This window comes from Mustela erminea, chromosome 7 (genome assembly GCF_009829155.1).
Source record: "Mustela erminea isolate mMusErm1 chromosome 7, mMusErm1.Pri, whole genome shotgun sequence".
Taxonomy (NCBI): domain Eukaryota; kingdom Metazoa; phylum Chordata; class Mammalia; order Carnivora; family Mustelidae; genus Mustela; species Mustela erminea.
The window spans coordinates 55,427,874-55,446,724 of NC_045620.1; positions in this window are offsets into that span (position 1 = coordinate 55,427,874).

Here is an 18,851-nt window from a genome sequence, read left to right on the forward strand (position 1 = left end):
TGTTAAGGGTGTCTGGGTGGCTCAGTTGGTTAGGCAACTGCCTTCAGCTCAGGTTATAATCCCAGAGTCCCAGGATAGAGTCCCACTTTGGGCTCCCAGCTCCACAGGGAGCTTCTCCCTCTGACCTTCTCCCCTCCCAGGCTCTCTCTCTCTCTCTCTCAAATAAATAAATAAAATCCTTAAAATAAAATAAAATAAAATACTGTTGAACTCACAGTAGTTTTTAGACGTGTTTATTCTTAGTGGATACTGAAATAAAAAGAAACCCTTATTCTTGAAAGGGGCCTCCATGAACCACCATCATTAACCATGGAATCAGTCAGGATATGCCAGAACAGTCTACAGTAACAATCCCAAAATCTCAGTGGCATAAACCAGTGAGATTTTATTGTCACTCCTGTTGATTATCCGTGCTATGATATTCATGATGGCTTGTCTGGGGACTCTATTCCACGCCTTCGTCCTGCATGACACTGGCCACTATCTGGACCATTTCCATTTGCCATGGCAGAGAGAAAGAGAAAAAGGCTGAATCGTGCCTTGGTTCTTAAATGCTCTACAAGGAATTGGTATATGTCACTTCCACTCACATTTTAGCATTGGCCAAAGAAAGCCACACGGCTACCACTAACTCCAAAGGGACAGGGAAGCACAGTCCAACCTATGTCAGAAAGGCAAGACTATTTCAGTGAACATGTTAGTGACAAAGCAACGCTGTAGTAACGTTGCTCTGTGGCGATGGGATGAGAGCCTGGGATTTGTCCCGGACAGATTGCCAGATAACCAGGGAAGAGATTCATGAGTAAGACTTCAGTGTAGTCCAGTCCTTAAACATTTTCATCTTAATGCCCTACTTTTCTCCACCACAGAAATGGGGAGGAGAAAAGAATTCTTTTATCTGCAGTTCATCTCGGATCTCAGAGACTAGAATTCAAAATTGGAAGCAAAGTGAAAGAGAAGAGCTGACTTTTCTCATTCACAGTGTGGGGAGAGAGTTCTGGAGCTCTGTCCCTCCGTCCTTTCTTGATATTTGCCCAACCCTTGGTTCGAGGAACACAGATGTGACATAGAATTCACTCTGTGTTCTGATCTCAAATTCACTGTGCTAAATGTTCTCCGTAAGCACACTGTTTCCTGTCTTTTTCAGATCAAGCTTGAGAAAATCTCCAGCCATTTTTATTTGAGAAGTCCTTCTTTTCCTCAGACAAAATCTACATGTGGCAATTAAAACAGATAAAATGAACTTATCCCAAATAGCCACAACATAAAATTTTTTTCACAACATAAAATTTTTAATTGCTCAGGATCACCATTTCATGTCCTCCATGATTAACTGCCTCCCCCTACAACATACATGGTAAGTGAAAGTGTCCTGGGATAGTCTTTCTCAAAGTGATCCCAGCCTCGATCCCACCCATACCGGTGTCTCCTGGAATGCTGGGGAAAATGCAGACTCCTGGTCCGATCCCAGCTTCCACATGTTTGTGGTTAGGACAGAGAGACCTGCAGTTTCCATTAGGCTTCCAAGGGACCCATTTGCGCAGTCAAGTGTGAGAAGCTCTTCCATGGTGTGATCTAGTCAACAAAGTCCTACCTTCTATGGTGAGAAATGTGAGTGAAAGCTTGCAAAGAACAAAAAGCAGAGATGAAAGTGAATAAACTTTGGAGGCTCCGTATTCAGGTGAGGGGTGATCATGCTGCATGGCCATGAGTCAGCACAGAGAGGACAAAGAGCTCTCAGAAAAGCTGGTGGGTAACTTTTATCTGGCCAACTGAGTGCCCATTCATTTTGGAAAATGAAGCAGAAATTCAAAGGTGGCAAAAGTCACCCAGGATTATTTATATTATAAAAGCTATTAAGCGTATTCTCGGAGTTTTGAGAAAAAATAGATTCTACATATTATCAATGAACAAGTATCATTAAACTGAAGGATGCTTCTCAGCTTGTTTTTTAACTGTTTTGTTTGAAACGGATGCTTTTGCTCAATTTTAAAATAATACAAGTTAGAAAAAGTTTAGATGAGCGATATGTTACTGTAAAAGTGGCTGTTAAGTCCTTACGCAGAATTCCTTGAAGAAAGGCCTGGAGCAGGGGAAATACAAGATGATCCTGGAATATTCTAGACCAGAAAGTAAGATAGTATTCAAAAATGATGAAGACATGGTCTAAGACACAGGAACCAAGTTGAAGAGATTACCACTAGCCAGACCAGGGACAAGGTGAACATTGAAATGAATAGAAAGTATAACAGATTATACTCCCCTACACAAAATCAGAATCTATGAGTATCCATTGATAGATATGTGTATATATCTATCAAGATACATCTAGTGAGAGAGAGAGAGGCAGACGAGAGAAGGACAGACAGAGAGATGAAAGAGAGAGAGAGAGAATGGGAATGGAAAATCTTGTCCTTACAACCAAAAGCAAACAAGTACATAAAGAAGAAATAATGGAGTTAGGAAATTATCAACAGATCCTAAAACTAGCAGATGAAAGTTTAATGAGAATCCCCATATTGATATAGTCTCAAAGTATTTCCCCAGAAATCACTTATGAATTCCAAAGTGAAAAATAAGAACTTGATAGGGGAAAGAATAAAAACAAATAAACAGTGGCAGATGCCATGTTCACTACGTGATCAAATTAGTAGGAGGACAAGCTGACAGCAGATGCTGCCCAGTAAGATGCTCTGAGAAGGTCACAACACTGCTTCTGGAGTATTCTTGCCCAAAAAAAGCATAACCTAAATCAAATTATATGAATGGATCACACAAACCCAAATTGTGGGTATTCCACCATAGAACTGTCCTGTACACTAAAGCAATGTCAAGGTCAAGAAACACAAAGAAAGGCGATTCCAGATTAAAGACTAAAGTGTCTCCTGAATGCATAATTCTGGATTGGACTCTGGACTGGGAAAAATACTATCTGTAAAGGACCTTATTGGCAATTGACAGAATTTGAAGGTGGGCTGTGGATTAAGTTATAGTATTGAATGATGCTAAAATTTGTGATTTTGATTTTGGTAACTGTACTATGGCTATTTAAGATAAAGCCCTTATTCTTTGGAAATATACTCAAGTATTTAGAGGTAAAAAAGACAATTTACTTCTAAATCATTCTGAAAAATAGAACAAACACAAAGAATGATAATGCAAATGTAGCAAAATATTTCACATTATGTATCTAGATGAAAGGGACCAGGTATTCTTTGTACTATTCTTGTAATTTCCCTCTATCTGGAAGTATTTCAAAATGTTACAAAAAGGCGAAAGATTCTTTTTAAAAAATGTCAACCAAATGCAGTGTTACATCTTGTTTTTATCCTAAGTGAAACAAACTTACTCTAACAGATACTTTTGACCCAATCAGGACAGGCCGAACAGGAATCTAGGTGTTATAGAATAGGCATACATCAAGGAATTATTTCTGGTTTTGTTGAGTGTATTGTAACTGTGGGAAGAAAAAAGTCCACATGCATTAGAGATACATTCAGAAATATTTACAGGTGAAATGCTATAATATCTGGGACTTGCTTTAAAATGTTCCAGGTTAAAAAAAAAAAAAATCAGCAAACTATCAGCTATTGTTGAGGCAAGGTGATGATTAAACTTTTTCCTCCTCTTTGTGTATGTTCCCACATTTCCACAACATATTTTTTTTAAACTTTGCAATGACAAGAATAATATTTCCAAGGAAATATTTCTTTGTCAGATGACATTATTGAATAATGATTAGTCATTAGTAATTTGGTCATTTTCTCTTCAACTTTTTGACAACTGACACATTTTAAAGAAAGTGATATTATAGCTTATATTATATGATATATGTAGTATATATATACATATATATACATATATATGAGATATATATGTATATACATATATACATATATATGAGATATATATGAGATATACATATATATACATATGAGATATATACATATATATATGAGATATATATGTATATATGTATATACATATATATGCTATATCTGCTCCCATATTTCTAGAGAGATTTAATAATGAGGACAAGTATTGAAAACACTTGTGTACATGCTCTCTTTTCTTTTAGTAATAAATTCCCTTACACATCGTGGTTCAGATGACTCTGCTTATCTCCCACTGAGCAACCCACACATGACAGATGCTGTCATCGTCCCCAGATCCTGCTGCAAGTGGAACACGCCCAGGCCAGCAGGTGCAGCAAAGGACTTTATGCAGACAGCAGGGCAGCAGCATGGGGAATTGCAGGGACATGTGGGGGGGGGGCGCTCAGGATGCGGGAGCTGTGGTTTTCTGCAGAGCCAAGTTGAAGGCCAGGGTTGACAGTTGGAGGGCTGTGGGTAAAGCTGGGGATGAGTCTTAAAGATCAGGAGAAAGACGCTTGGCAAACCCTATAATGAAGGCCAGTCATTCTTTGCAAAACAACAACAACAACAAAACAAGCATAAGCAAGGACCCCAGAGCAAGAAACAAGCTGGTAACAGGCCAGGAAACCAGAAGTGGGAGGCATGGAGCAGAGAGGACACACCCAATCGCAAAGGGCTGACCTGGCCACCCCTGCCAGGGGGCTTCACAGGTTGTAAAAAATAGGGACTGGGTTGGGGGACATCGCCAGTGGCCAAAAGTTAGATGCAGTGGCCCAGGGGAGAGGCGATAGAGGAGTTGGGAACACTCCAGAATCTGACCCAAGTGACTGCCGGCATGGGGGTGCCCTTGCCTGAGCTCAGTCACACAAGAGAAAGGGAAGTGTGGGGGGAACATTGAGTTTGGGCTATGTGGAACATGAAGGACCACTCATGCAGGCCAGCAGGGGTTTCCAGAGACGTCGGGACAGGACTGACCATGGGGACAAATGAGATCGTCTTAAACAGGATGTGAAGACAGAAAAGAATATAATGTAGGGGGAAGAAAGGCAGGACACACAGGGAAAGAAGGGAGAGAACCAGAAAGAAGAAAAGATGTCCTTCGGCCTGAAGTCCCCACTGGTTTACAGTTGTTGAGTTGGTTCCCACTATTTGGGAGGAAATCTGTGACCCTACACTGTCTAGTAGCGTCCAACCTACCCAGACAATCAGCTGCCTGTGGTTCCATGAAGGCAACACTAACACAGTGAGAGTTAGAGCCCTTCCTATCCTCTCTGTGTCTGACGAAGTTACAAGACTGCAGCGTGAAGTCTGTGTAATGATGCCTGCCATGGTTTCCAGCAAAGGTCATAGTCTGAGGTCATAATCATGAATGCATAAATCACTTAAGATTAAAGTTCATCTCTCTGTCAAGCCTCACTCCCCTCCTGCCTACTGACTGAAGGAAAGACCCCCTTTCCAAAGTGCCTTATTACAGAAATGCTTTTAATGGAAATGAGAAGGTCTTACGCTTCAAAACCAATTGCCGCTCTGATATTTGATTGCTTCCACTATGAGGGAGTTTTCCTCACTGCAGTGAAGGAACAAAGTGGCCTTAGATGGCACTCTTTCGGGGGTGTGTTGGAAAGTAGTTGCTGCTCTTGGAATCGGGGGCTGACGTCTGAGCCGTGGGGCTTCAGCTGGAGAATCTGGGATCTGGCTATGTTTCCTTCACTTTCCAGAGCTCAGTTTCCTCCCCGTGTTTTTATTAGAGTCCCGAGCTCAGTGACAAATTATCGCATGCTTAGTGGCTTAAAACAACACAACCTTAATTATCCTACAGTCCTAGAGGTCAAAAATCCAAAGTAGGTCTTAGTGGGTTCAAGGTTTAAGTGTTCAAGGCAGGGCTGGGTTCCTTCTGGTAAAGGGGGGCTTCTGTGTCCAATGACATTTCATTTTTAATAATTTGGGAAATGGAGAAAATTATTTTTACATTCCTGAATGTTCTCTAAATTTTGTATGCTTTGAGAGCAGAGTGCCCAGCAGAAAAGATAATGTGAGCCACATGTGGTATTTAAAATTGTCTGGTAGCCACCTTAAAAAGGATGAAGGACAGGAAGAATTATCTTTAATCATATTTTGTATTTAGCCCAAAGTAAACACATATCACCCCAACATGTAATTAATATTAAAAATGTATAATGAGGGGCACCTGGCTGGCACAGTCAGTTGAGCGTGTGGCTCTTATTTTCAGAATTATTAATTCGAGCCCCAAGTTGCGTGCAGATATAATTTAAGTAAATGAACTTTTAAAATGTATAATGAAATATCTTCTATATTTTTTAACTCAGTGTTTGAAATCTAGTGTGAGGTTTACACCCACAGTCCATCCCAACCCTGACTTGCCACATCATTTATGCCCAACTGTTTGCTAGCATCCGACAGCACAGTTCCAATTATTAAGCAAATGTTTATCTGTGGAATTCAAAGGGGCTTTTATTTTATTTTTTTTAAAGATTTTATTTATTTACTTGAGAGAGAGACAGTGAGAGAGAGCATTAACGAGGAGAAGGTCAGAGAGAGAAGCAGACTCCCCATGGAGCTGGGAGCCTGATGCGGGACTCGATCCCAGGACTCCAGGATCATGACCTGAGCCGAAGGCAGTCGTCCAACCAACTGAGCCACCCAGGCGTCCCTCAAAGGGGCTTTTAAATGGAAATATCATTAAGACATTTTACATAGAATTGAACTGAATTTTGGAATCACCACTGATCATCAATTTGCTCTCAAATCAAAAAGCTACAAGACAAAGAGCTACAAAGAGCTACAATCAATGACATGATTTGTCTCGCTTCAAGGTCAAGATGTGTGACTCCTCAAAGTATAAATTAAGCCTACTTTTCTCCTTTTACTGAAGTTAATTCTGTTAAGGATATTATATGTGCCCAAAAAGTAATTCAAGCTCATACCTTGATTCAAGATAGCAGGTCCTTTACAAATAAAGAGTTGGGTTACATTTTTGGATCACCCGTCAGAAATTATTTATCTTGGGGCGCCTGGGTGGCTCAGCGGATTAAGCCTCTGCCTTCAGCTCAGGTCATGATCTCAGGGTCCTGGGATCCAGCCCTGCATCTGGCTCTCTGCTCAGCAGGGAGCCTTCTTCCCCCTCTTTCTCTGCCTGCCTCTCTGCCTACTTGTGATCTCTCTCTGTCAAATGAATAAATAAAATCTTTAAAAAAAAAAAAGAAATGATTTATCTAAATAACATTTCAATCTTTACTAATGACATGAAGCCATCTGGTTTTACATGAGCTGAGCCTATTAGCTCAGTGGGGAAAAAGTTGTGTCCAGGAATCCAGGATTGCTATTTGAGGCCATAGTTTTGATGTGGGAAATAGAGGCAGAAGAAAAGTTATTAAATTTTCTTACCCACTGACAAGCCCTTGAAAAGGGCAGAGTGATCAATTCCTATAGGGACTCAATTTCCTCCACCTGGAGGCTTTGCTAAGTGCAAAAGGCAATCCTAGCCTTTGAAAACTTTCTCTCTAAACCCTCCAAGATACATGTTGACAATCATTCCCAAGCATATGGCCCACTGAAGGGTCTCACGACAAAGGTTTTGTTACTGGTAATGAATAACTTTTTTCCCAACAACAGCTAGCCCCTCAAGGTCCTGGAAGCCTTGCTTCCAAAATTCCTTAGAGACTTACAGCATCCCTGACCCCCTCCCAACTTGAAAGCATATAATGGACCACTCCTTGCAACCCCGGGGCAGCAGGTGTCTCAGCCCACCCGTCCTGTCCTGGTGTTTAAATAAACCACCATTTTGCACCAAAGATGTCTCAAGGATTCTTTCTTGCTCATCGTCTCCGGACCTCACCCCACCGAACCTCACTTATATTCGAAGACTTCATCATTTTCAGTGTGTAGCACTAGACCATCCCATAAATGCAAGATTTAGACAGGACCCTGTAAAGTGGGACAGGTGAGAGCATATGGGCAAACATAAACCTTAGGTTAATGCTAAAAACAACTTAAAGTTCATGCTTTAAAGTTGCTATTTAGTGACATTATTTTTATATTGAAAAAGGCACATCATTTTTTTTTTTTGGAAATAAAACCACAATACATATCACCAGGTTCCTGTCAACAAAAACATAGCAACCAGATGGTATATGATTCATTTTTCACAGGAGTATTTTTAGATTTGTTTTGACTTGTACTCCAACTGTTGTAGGGTACATTTGGAGAAATAAAAATTGGTCTACAAAAGCAAAGAGTAAATAATGAGTAAAGTACTTAATATCAGCTTGTTCCTGTACATTTAATAGTTCAAAAATCACTAATTATCATGCTTGAGAGCCACAAATGGTCTCCATTCTTTGATAATACTCTACTAATGTTTAGAATATGCATTACCCATGGTGAAAAATTGAAGTTGTAAGACTCAAATCTATCTTTTCTTAAGACTGTCAGTCTTGGGGCTCCTGGGTGGCTCAGTTGGTTAAGCATCTGCCTTCAGTTCAGGTCATGATCTCAAGGTCCTGGATTCGAGCCCACCTTCAGGCTCCTTGTTCAGTATGGAACCTGCTTCTCCCTCTCCCTCTGCTGGCAGCTCCCCTTGCTCTCTCTCGCTCTCTCTCTCTCTGTCAAATAAATAAAATATTTTTTTAAAAAGACTATCAATCTTACGCTACTAAAAACTAACATGAGTACTTAAAGAAAAGTCACCTTTTATTTATGCTTTTTTAAAAAATTTTATTTATTTATTTGACAGAGAGATTACAAGTAGGCAGAGAGAGAAAGAAGCAGGCTCCCCACCAAGCAGAGAGCCTGATGCGGGACTCGATCCCAAGACCCTGAGATCATGACCTGAGCCGAAAGCAGAGGCTTAACCCACTGACCCACCCAGGTGTCCCCTTATTCATGCTTTTATTCAAGAGATAATGTGTGATACTTATTCCTGATATTGGTGGGGTATCTTATTTTAGACCAAGCCCTTCATGTGAATAACTAGGAAAATGGAAAAAAATATAATAAACATCAGTGACGTTCCCAGAGATGCCAGAAGCTCAGGAAAATGAACATGACATTTGATCTTTTTCTTCTTGATACATATGCCAGCTAAAAGCAGACTGAGGGGCACATGTCCAGCTTCCTGAACAGCAGTTGAAAAGCTAGCTGGGGCTGGAACCGAGCAGGTGAAAGCTAGCTGGTGGTTGGAACAACTGATGTCCAGAGTCTGGAGAAATCAGGAAGCCTGAGTAAATATTGGAGCACCCCATTACGGACATCAAAAGAGCTACATCTTAGAGCCAGGGGGGCCAGAAATAGGTTACCCTCCCAAAGAATGAGGCCCGGCTTTGAATCGGCTCAATCTTTGATTGTATTAAGGGAACTCACCCTCTGTGAAGCAAAAGTACATTCTCTCTTGAAGATGATACCATCGCATTGACCCCCAATTTAACTATGATTACATATAGAGAAGTATCTGGCATGTATATAAAAATAAGCAGGGACCCCAAAAGATGGATACTTAACTAAAAACTAAGAGGAAAAAAGAGACACCAAAAGAGACTCTGAAGAGATCTAGGTATTGCAATTTTTCAGGCTGGGACGTTAAAATAACTAAAAGAAATTCCAGGTTTTTAAGAAATAAAATAAAAAGTACTAAACTTCAAAAAAAAAAAAGTACTAAACTTCAGCAAAAATCCAGAAATAATAAAACAATATACAAAGTTCTAGTAGTAAAAAGTTATCTGAACCCATGAATGGGCTTAACATTAGATTAGACACAGATTAAAAACAATGCTAGACAACTCAAAGTTAACTCAGAAGAAACATGTCCACAATGAGTCATAGAAGGATAAAGACTGGGGGGAAAGTCACAAAATACCATGAACAAACTATCGAAAATACCTCAAACGAAGTATTAAAAATATAGTGCAACATCATATAAAAAAGATCACAACCAAGTCAGATTTTTCATGGAAAGTCAGGTTGCTTTAGCACCCGAATACAAATCACTGTAACTCACCACATTAGTAGAATAAAGGAGAAAACACTATGATCAAAATCAGCTTCAGTCAATAAGAGAATGACATTTTTAAAGTTATAAAAGTTACAATACCATCAAGAACCTCATGTACCTAGGAGTAAATCTAATAAGAGATGTACAGAACATCTACACAGTGTCAAGGGGTTTGAGTTGTACCCTTGCAAGTACCCAATTTGCAAGCCAAGGTAGTCTTCTACAAGTGCATGGTTGTTGGCAGAAGACTCCTGGATCAGAGACAAAGGACCGTGTGATAGTCATCGCAATGCAACAGCACCCAGGGCACCAGTCTCTAGCCAGGTTCCCAAGCCACGATTCCCAGGGGCAACATGAAGTTCCAGGTGATGCCTTGCACTATAGGATAGAAACTCTGTGTTTAGGGAACTCAAATCTCTTATATTGGATAGGAAGCATTCCCAACCTTTGCCCCAGAGAAATATTACCTTTATCTTATTGAATAGTCTTAAACTTACCCTGTCCTCTTAGATGACATTATCCAAATCTTTGAAGGCTATTTACTCTATAAACACCCTTTAAAGATAGTACAGACCAAAGAGCTTCTGCTTGTAAGACTTGCAAAAATGCGAGAAAGAGCCACAAGGACTGGGGCTCAGCTGGTTAAGCGTCCAACTCTTGGATTTAGCTCAGGTCATGACCTCAGGGTGTGGGATCGAGCCCTGAATTGGGCTCTGTGCTCAGCATGGAGTTTGCTTGAAATTCTCTCTCACTCTCCCTCTGCCTCTCTCCTCCTCTCCCTCTCTTTCTCTCTTTAAAATAAATAAATAAAATCTTTGGGAAAAAAAAAATCCATGAGGATTTTCCTTCAACACACAGAAAATCATGAAATATCACTGATGAAAATTAAAGAATAACTATATTGATGGACGTCTATGTCACATTCAGAGACAGGAGATTTCATTTCACCCCCAGCTGATTAATGGAGCCCATGAAATTCCACTCAAAATCTCAGGGGTTGGTTTGTTTGTTTAGAAATGTAATAAACTAATTCTAAAATATACATGTAATTCAAAGGGCCAGGAATAAGCAACACACTATTGGAAAAGCTGAGTGAGGCTGGAGGAGACTTGCCTCATAGCAAGACTTACGGTGCTTTCTGTAACTAAGCAGCATGGAATTCGTGCAAGGATGGGCGTATAAAGGATCCACAAATATATATTCATACTTGACTTAGGATAAAGGTGTTTCTCCAGAGCACTGCAGAAACCATGATATTTTTTACGTAATTCAAGATTAATTACGCATCTGAATGGAACATAATTAAATTGGATTCTTTACTCACATCATACACAAAAATCAAATTCAGGTAGGTTGTATGTCTAAATGCAAAAGCTAAAACATTGAAGCTTCTAGAAGATAATTTAGAATATCTTCATGACCTGGAGTAGGCAAAATTTCTTACACAGAAACATAAAGAAAAATATTGGTTAACTGATTACATCAAAATTAGAAATCTCTGTTTCTCTACCACCTGGGTGGCTCAGTCAGTGAAGCATGCCACTCTTGATCATTGGGTCTTGAGTTCGAGCCCCATGCTGGGTGTAGAGAACACATACATACATACTTACTCTCCAACGGGATACTGCCACATATCTCTTAGAATGACCAAAATAAAATTAAAAAAAGAAATCTTGGGACGCCTGGGTGGCTCAGTGGGTTAAGCCGCTGCCTTCGGCTCAGGTCATGATTCCAGGGTCCTGGGATCAAGTCCCACCCACATCGGGCTCTCTGCTCAGCAGGGGGCCTGCTTCCCTTCCTCTCTCTCTGCCTGCCTCTCTGCCTACTTGTGATTTCTCTCTGTCAAATAAATAAATAAAATCTTAAAAAAAAAAAAAAAAAAGAAATCTTGGTTTATCAAAAGACAATATTAATAGAATATATATTTCAATCACAGCATGGAAGAAGGTATTTGCAATACCAATCACTGAAGAACTCCTATCCAGAACACACCAAGAATCAAATAGAAATTGTCAAATCACATAGAAAAAGTCAGACAATCCAACAGGAAAGTGGACAAAAGATTAGAGTAGGTAACTCATTAAAGAGTATATCTAGAAGACCAAAACACAGATAAGATGTGACTTTTTTGATAGTAGGAGAAAAACACTTACTAGAACTGTAATTCGAATCAGGATTGCTCACATACTAACCACTCCAAGAGTTGGCAAGGGTCTCGTGCAACAGGAGGGCTCCCAACAGTGGTGGGAAGGTAAAGTGCTATGGTGCTGTGGGGAAGGATTTGGTTTGCAGCAGTGACTAACGCTGTCTAAGCACACACTATATTTACACTCTCGTTCTCCTGAACACATGTACCGAAATGCAGACACCATGCACTATAAAACCCATACAAGAATGTTGACAGTCAAGACACAGAGACAGAGAACAAACCCCAAATGCAGTCTCATTATAACCTAATCTCAGAAGCCAGGTAGCAACCCCTTCTACCATATTTTATTCAAACACATTATTTATGCACAATCACACACATTATCTAGGGCATGGTGTAGAAAGGCCCAAACAAGCATATAAATTCCAGTAGGTGGGGTCAATGGGGCTGTTTCAGCGGCGGGACACCACAGACCCTGGGTCCAGGAGGGAAAGCACAGAATGAAGGACCCTAGGTGGCAATGTACTCTGAAGAAGGTCTGGCCAGGGCTGTCAAGGAATTCCTGAGCCAAAACAGGCCATTGGCAAAGCACTGTGCCTCCCCAGAAGGGAACTGGCTGCTTTCTCCTGTTATAGTCATGTTCAGACGTGGGCAGGAATGGTCCTGGGCAGCAGGGCATCTGGGCAGCAGTGACCTAGAAGTGGGAGGGCGACAGCTGGGTCCTTGGTCAGTCCCTCTTGCAGTGGGAGGTCTGGGAGGTGCTTTCTCACAGCTACAGGGAGCTCTATGTGGGGCTGGGTCCCAGGACCCTGGGTTCGTAACCCAAGCCGAAGGCAGGTGTTTAGCCCACTGAGCCATGCAGGCAGCCCTCAAGCACTGTTTCGAATGATTTTTCGAGTCCTTAAATCCAAGCATCCAGTGCTCATCTTAACCAGGCCATATGACAATTAGACACATTCTTTTTAACTTCTCTGAACCCTCATGGGCTTCAGTTTTTATTTTGTGAAATGCAGATAATGTTGACTCAGAGTAGGAAGAGGAATCTCAAATGCATAGCATTCTGTAGCTCGCCTGCTGAGTGAAAGCGGCATACTAATGGGATGAAAAATATATCTATCTCCGCAAACAATCAAGTGAGAGGCCAAACTCCAGGGCTGGGGGTGGGGGAGGCTAGCATCCTGTGGACAACACGATGCCCGGGGTGGAAGGTTGCTGCTCAAGGGATGGGCTATCCTTCTCCTGGGGGCCTGCGCGACCTCCCAGAGAGAGAAACCCCCTGAGATCCCTGTGAGGCAGCTGTCCCCACCTGAAACACGACACAGGACACAGCAGTAGGTGCAGGGTGAATTCTTCTGGAGGTGGAGAACGCCCATTGATGTGACAGGTGTTCCAAAAGCCTTATTTTATAGATGAGGTAACAGACACTCATTCGAGGTACATACCTCAGCCAAGTTCACGTAGCTAATCACTGGGACTGAGACGGAGTGCTGTCTGATCTCACAGCTTCCCAGATCCACCTCCCAATACCAGTGGTTCTCACTCGCGGTGTCGTCCATGGACCAGCAAACTCTGCACACCTGGGAAGCAGTTCCAAGGGCAAATTCACAGCCCCACCCCATACCTGCTGGGTCAGAACTCTGGAGGTGGGGCCCGTTGATCTGTGTTTCCACAGTCCTCACAGGGAACTCCAATGGCTACTTGAGGGTTATGTCCCCTTGCCATACCAGGCTTTCTCCCAAAGGGAAGTTCCTTATTGTTTTTAAAGACCAAAAAGCAAGGCAGTTCTGGGGCATCTGGGTGGCTCAGTCAGTTAAGCATCCAACTCTTGGTTTCAGCTCAGGTCACCATCTGGTGGTCGTGGGATGGAGCCCTGAAGCTGGCTCCATGCTCAGCCCAGAGTCTGCTTCTGATTCTTTCTCCCTCCCCTCAGGCCCTCCCCACTCTTGTGCTCACTCGCTCTCTCTCAATCTCTCTCACAAATAAATAAATAAAAACAAAACCTTTATTTTAAAAAAGCAAAGCAGTTCTACACCTGAAGTGAATTTTAAGATCTCCACATCATAGTTTGGATTTGTTCCCATCTGTCCCTAGGGACCCACTGTAGGTTGGTTTCTGTCATAGGCATGGGACTTGGGCTAGGGGTGCCAGACCTGGTTCAGATAACAGATTTGTTATTAAAGCTGATTTACCTAATCTCTCTGTGTCAACTTATACAGAGGAAAAAATTACATCCAACAAACCTCCCAACATTGCCATGAGGCATACAGTGCTCAAAAAATATGTGTTGAATGGCTATAGAAATCTCATTGATTAAATAAATAAATAATACAGATAAAATAAAATAAATCTCATTGATTGAGGCCAAGGGGATTTATTATTGATTTTCTAAAGCCCCTCTGTGTGTCACATGGAAGAGATAAGCTCATGATATGAAAAGGTTTTGCATAGCAAATAACATAAATAGACTATTACGGTGGGTTATTAGGAGCATCACTAGAAGTACAGCATAGTGGGTAAAGTGTGATTCAGTGATAAGAATTCAGACTCCCTGGGCTCCAGCACAGCTTACTATCTAAGTGAGCACATTACTTACCCTCTGACTCTCAATTTCCTCTTCTGAAAAATGAGAGAATAGTAACTATTAAGAGAGATCAAATGAGTTCATACCTACTATTTGAATACCCCCATGCCCCGTTCAATCTGAATTTTAGGTCAACTAGGAAGAATTGTTTAATGTAGGTATGTCCCCCTTATTGCATGAGACATTCTATGCTATAAATAGTCTAGAAAATTTTTCCTCGTCTATCTGAAACTCAAATTGAACTGGACATTCTTTCCCACCCCTCAATTCTTCAAACCCAGTTTATCACCCTCAGTTTGGTGGGGAAGAGCCTTGCCTTACTTAACTAACTTTACATCCTTGGAACCCAGCAGTGTTCCAGCCACACAATAGCTGCTCAATAAATCTTTGGTCAATGAAGAGGAAAGACTTCCATGAGAGGCAGTGTTCTAACATTGGGCCACTCCAATTATTTTGTTGCTGTTCTTTCATTTTGTTTAAAAAGATTTTATTTATTTATTCTTCAGAGAGAGAAAGCGAGAAAGGGAATACCAGGCAAGGGTCAGAGGGAGAAGCAGGCTTCCCAGTGAGCTGAGAGACCAAAGCTGGGCTCCATCCCAGGACCCTGAGATCATGACTTGAGCCTAAGGCAGAGGCTTAACCCACTGAGCCACCTAGGCACCCCATTTTGGTTTTGCTCTAACACAGCTATATGACTCAAGTGTCAGGGGAGCTAAGTCCTGTAGACTCCAGTGGTCTGTGCAAGTAAGTAGCATTTGCTCTTTAGTTAGTGCCTAGAAATTATCAGGGGGAGTTTAAATACGCCTAAATGCCACACTGTAAACATGAGCATTCCCTTTCAGCATGAAAAGAGCCACCATTTTGGAAAACAGAGCCAACACATCCATTCAGCGTTCAGTAAGATCTTTCTGTGTACCGTGTACTGGGCTAAGAACAGGAGGCGCGAAGACCATTAACACAGAGTCCATGTCCTTCAATAACAGATTTTACAACCTAAATGAAAGGGTAGAATAGAAAATAAACACAGGAAAAAAATGTTGGTGTTGAGCTAAAGGATTGGGGCCTCAAGAGGGTCACACGTGTTCAAAAGAGAACTTTTTTTTTTCTCTTTTCCAAGCAGAGACATTTTCCGTGGACATGCATCAACCTCAGGGGTCGCAACCCACATTCAAAATACAGAGTGATGTAGTTCAGGTCTATGAAGCTCGCCTCCCTCCTGAGACCTTGAAAGTTCAGCTACTTTGACTAACAGACTTGACGCCTGGGAACCAATTTTCCTTGTATTAAACTTCTTTCCTTTTTAAGGTGGTGATGAACTCGGCCTTTGAAACTAGATTCTTCCCTGGGATCTGTCAAACCACGAGCCCTTTGCTATGCTATTTCAAAAACATTTTGATCTCGGATTTTATGCACCACGGGAAGAACGGTAGACTATGGCAAAGGAAGAGGAGGAAGAGGGAAGAAAGGGCCCGAAAGAACACAGGGAGCCCTCCTTGGCTTTGCCATCAGAACTAATGAGCAACCCTATCCACGCATCCGAGCTGCTCATAAAAGAGTAGGACTTGTAAAAAATAATTGGATTTATAATAGGCCTTTAGCAGTCAAGTCATCGCATGAAGCTGAGCCAGGGAATTACAAGCATGAAAAATTAATCAGTCCATATGTAAAGAAAGGGATGCGTTTCTGAGATGAGCAGAGGGGATTCGATGTGTGCCTACCTCGAGACGGCTTAATGCTGTGTGAGAGAGAGTCACGCACAGACGCAGGCCTTCACACTTCCGAGACATTTGCTCTTCTTCCCCTGCTATCGAAATATCTCCCTATTCACCTTCTGAGGAAGAATGAAGTTTTGCAGGGCTTAAATCGGGATAAATCTCAAACTATTTTAAATACCATTCCCCAAGATTTTAATAGATATTTTTAAGAGAAGCAGGAAATGGTTCCGTGGCTGACTAAAATCACAGATGTTTCGACCTGAAAAGCTTCTGGAAGAACATCTTTTTCTAGCTTTGCATTCTAGAAACGAGGAGACTGAGGACCAGAAAGGATGAGCATGTTGCAGAATCTGATCACCCTGGGAGCGGACCAGGCCTTAGAGACATCCTAGCCCGTCTCGCGCACGTGAGGATCAGTAAAAAGCTGTCGATCGACTGAAGGCATAAGTCTCATTGGTCGAAGGCAAGGCGAGACGCGTTAGTTTCTCAGTCCCTCACCGAATCTTGTTTCGCTTTTTAACGAGTCTTACTTATTGCCTAGAGAACGCAGGCCCGACGAGATACTTTAAATTCCTTACCACTCTCAGCTCTGAAGTAAAAGCCCTTCAGAGGACAAATTTATAACTGAGGTGCTTTTAGCACTTCGGACAAGTGAGCGATCAAAAATCCCTGTCCGTGTGATTGTTTCTGCATCCTGAGAACATTTTCTGTCTTTACCTGAAGACATGGAAGCACCTGGAGATGCTCAGCTGGTTAGAGGCAGAGCCGGGACAAGCCCCCGGTCTCCTAACTCCCAGACTAGGGCTTGATCAACAACTCGCAGCTCTTTCGTGGCCTATGAAAGACCTAGGCTCAGTGTTTCCCAAAGCAGCTGCTCCTGCATGGGTGGAAATGACACGCAGAACACAGTACTAAGCAACAAGCCCACCTAACATTTTCATCTTCACCCTAAAGAGCATTACAACTCTAAGTTTACTCATTCAGTTGGCAAACATATTCTGAAGATCTGCTGGTACCCAGCTGGCTGCTGGGGGTGCCACTGCCTGGACCCAGTTGGACAGGCACGAGGTCCGCCCTGCAGAAGCCCGCCCTCAAAGGGGAAAGAAAACTACAGAGCACAAAGTACTCCAGAAGCTTCCAAGAAGTGAAATTTTGAGTAAAACACAATGTATGTAAAACTCAAAGAAGCAAGTGCACTTAATAACCAGAGGGGAGAGAAGAAAAGGACACGTGCTATTGGGAGAAACACTCTTGGCCTCCTACAGTTAGGATCTATGGATGGGCATTTATATTGTCAGTAGCCTGAAGAACTCAAAGGGAGAAGGGGTCCCTCTGGTTTAACAACCATATTTCAACTCAAAACACCAGTCTTTCTTGGAAAACTCGGAAAATCTATACTGTTCCAGGGCCTTGTTTCTCACCCATCGTGATTCCCATTCAAATTAGCATGTCTTCCATGACTCACCATCCCCAGGGAAGAGGGAGGTACGGCCCATTCGTTTCCTGACCCCACTCTCAGAGCATCCACTATAACAGTGTCCAAACCCTTGGCCTCAGACACCCCCTTCCTCTTCCAAAAGTTATTAAGGACTCCAAAGAGTTTGCATTTACATAGAGTGCATCTGCCAATGTCTGCCATATTAGAAATTACAACTGGGAACCGTTCAAAATATATACTTTTCATTTTTAGAAAGAAGAAACTACCACAAGTTCCCATAAAAGATTTTTTTGGGGCGGGGGGATAACATTTCTTAAAATAGGAAAGTTAAGAAGAATAGCACAGTTTTATATTTTGGCAAATCTCTTTTAATAACTAGGTTCCCATCTCTGCTCCTGCATTCACATTGGTTCAGTAGATTGCTTTGGTTTGAAGTAGATTGATATAACCCAAGCTTACAAAATCGAGCTGTTGGGAAGAAGAGGAGCATTTTAACAGTCTCGTAAAGTACGTGTGGATATTCTTCTTTGGTACTACACCAAAACTGAACCGGTGATACTTTTTCAAATGTTAGTTACAGTGTGGAATCTGAACCTATAGCAACGAACCTACACATTCTGTGATTAAGATCATGGGTCTATCTTCCATCTTGAAGAGGTCTTTCCACCTGGCCTTGTTTGGTAGCATCGTGTGCTGCTCATTTGGAAAACACTGGCTCCTGAGTTCTTCAGACAGATCTTCAAAACGTTGATTCGTTTCATTTTACAAGACCCAAAGTCCCATTGTTTTTCATACCACCACTGATCATCAAAAAGCCTGAAAGTACTAGAAAGCTAACCAAGTTTTCCAAATTTCTAACTTTCACTGAAAAGCTTGCATGTTATTATTGGCAACAAATATTGGCCCTTGTTTTTCATGAAATGACAGGCTCACTTTATTTGTTGTTGGACAATGTCTGCTGGACACCCAATTTTAACAACTCATTGGTTACTCGTTCTATCAAATAAAAATGGCGTCCTATGAAGGAAAAGCTGCTCCTTGAGCTTGTAAATTCATCATACAAATGTTTTTCACAGTGACCTCTAG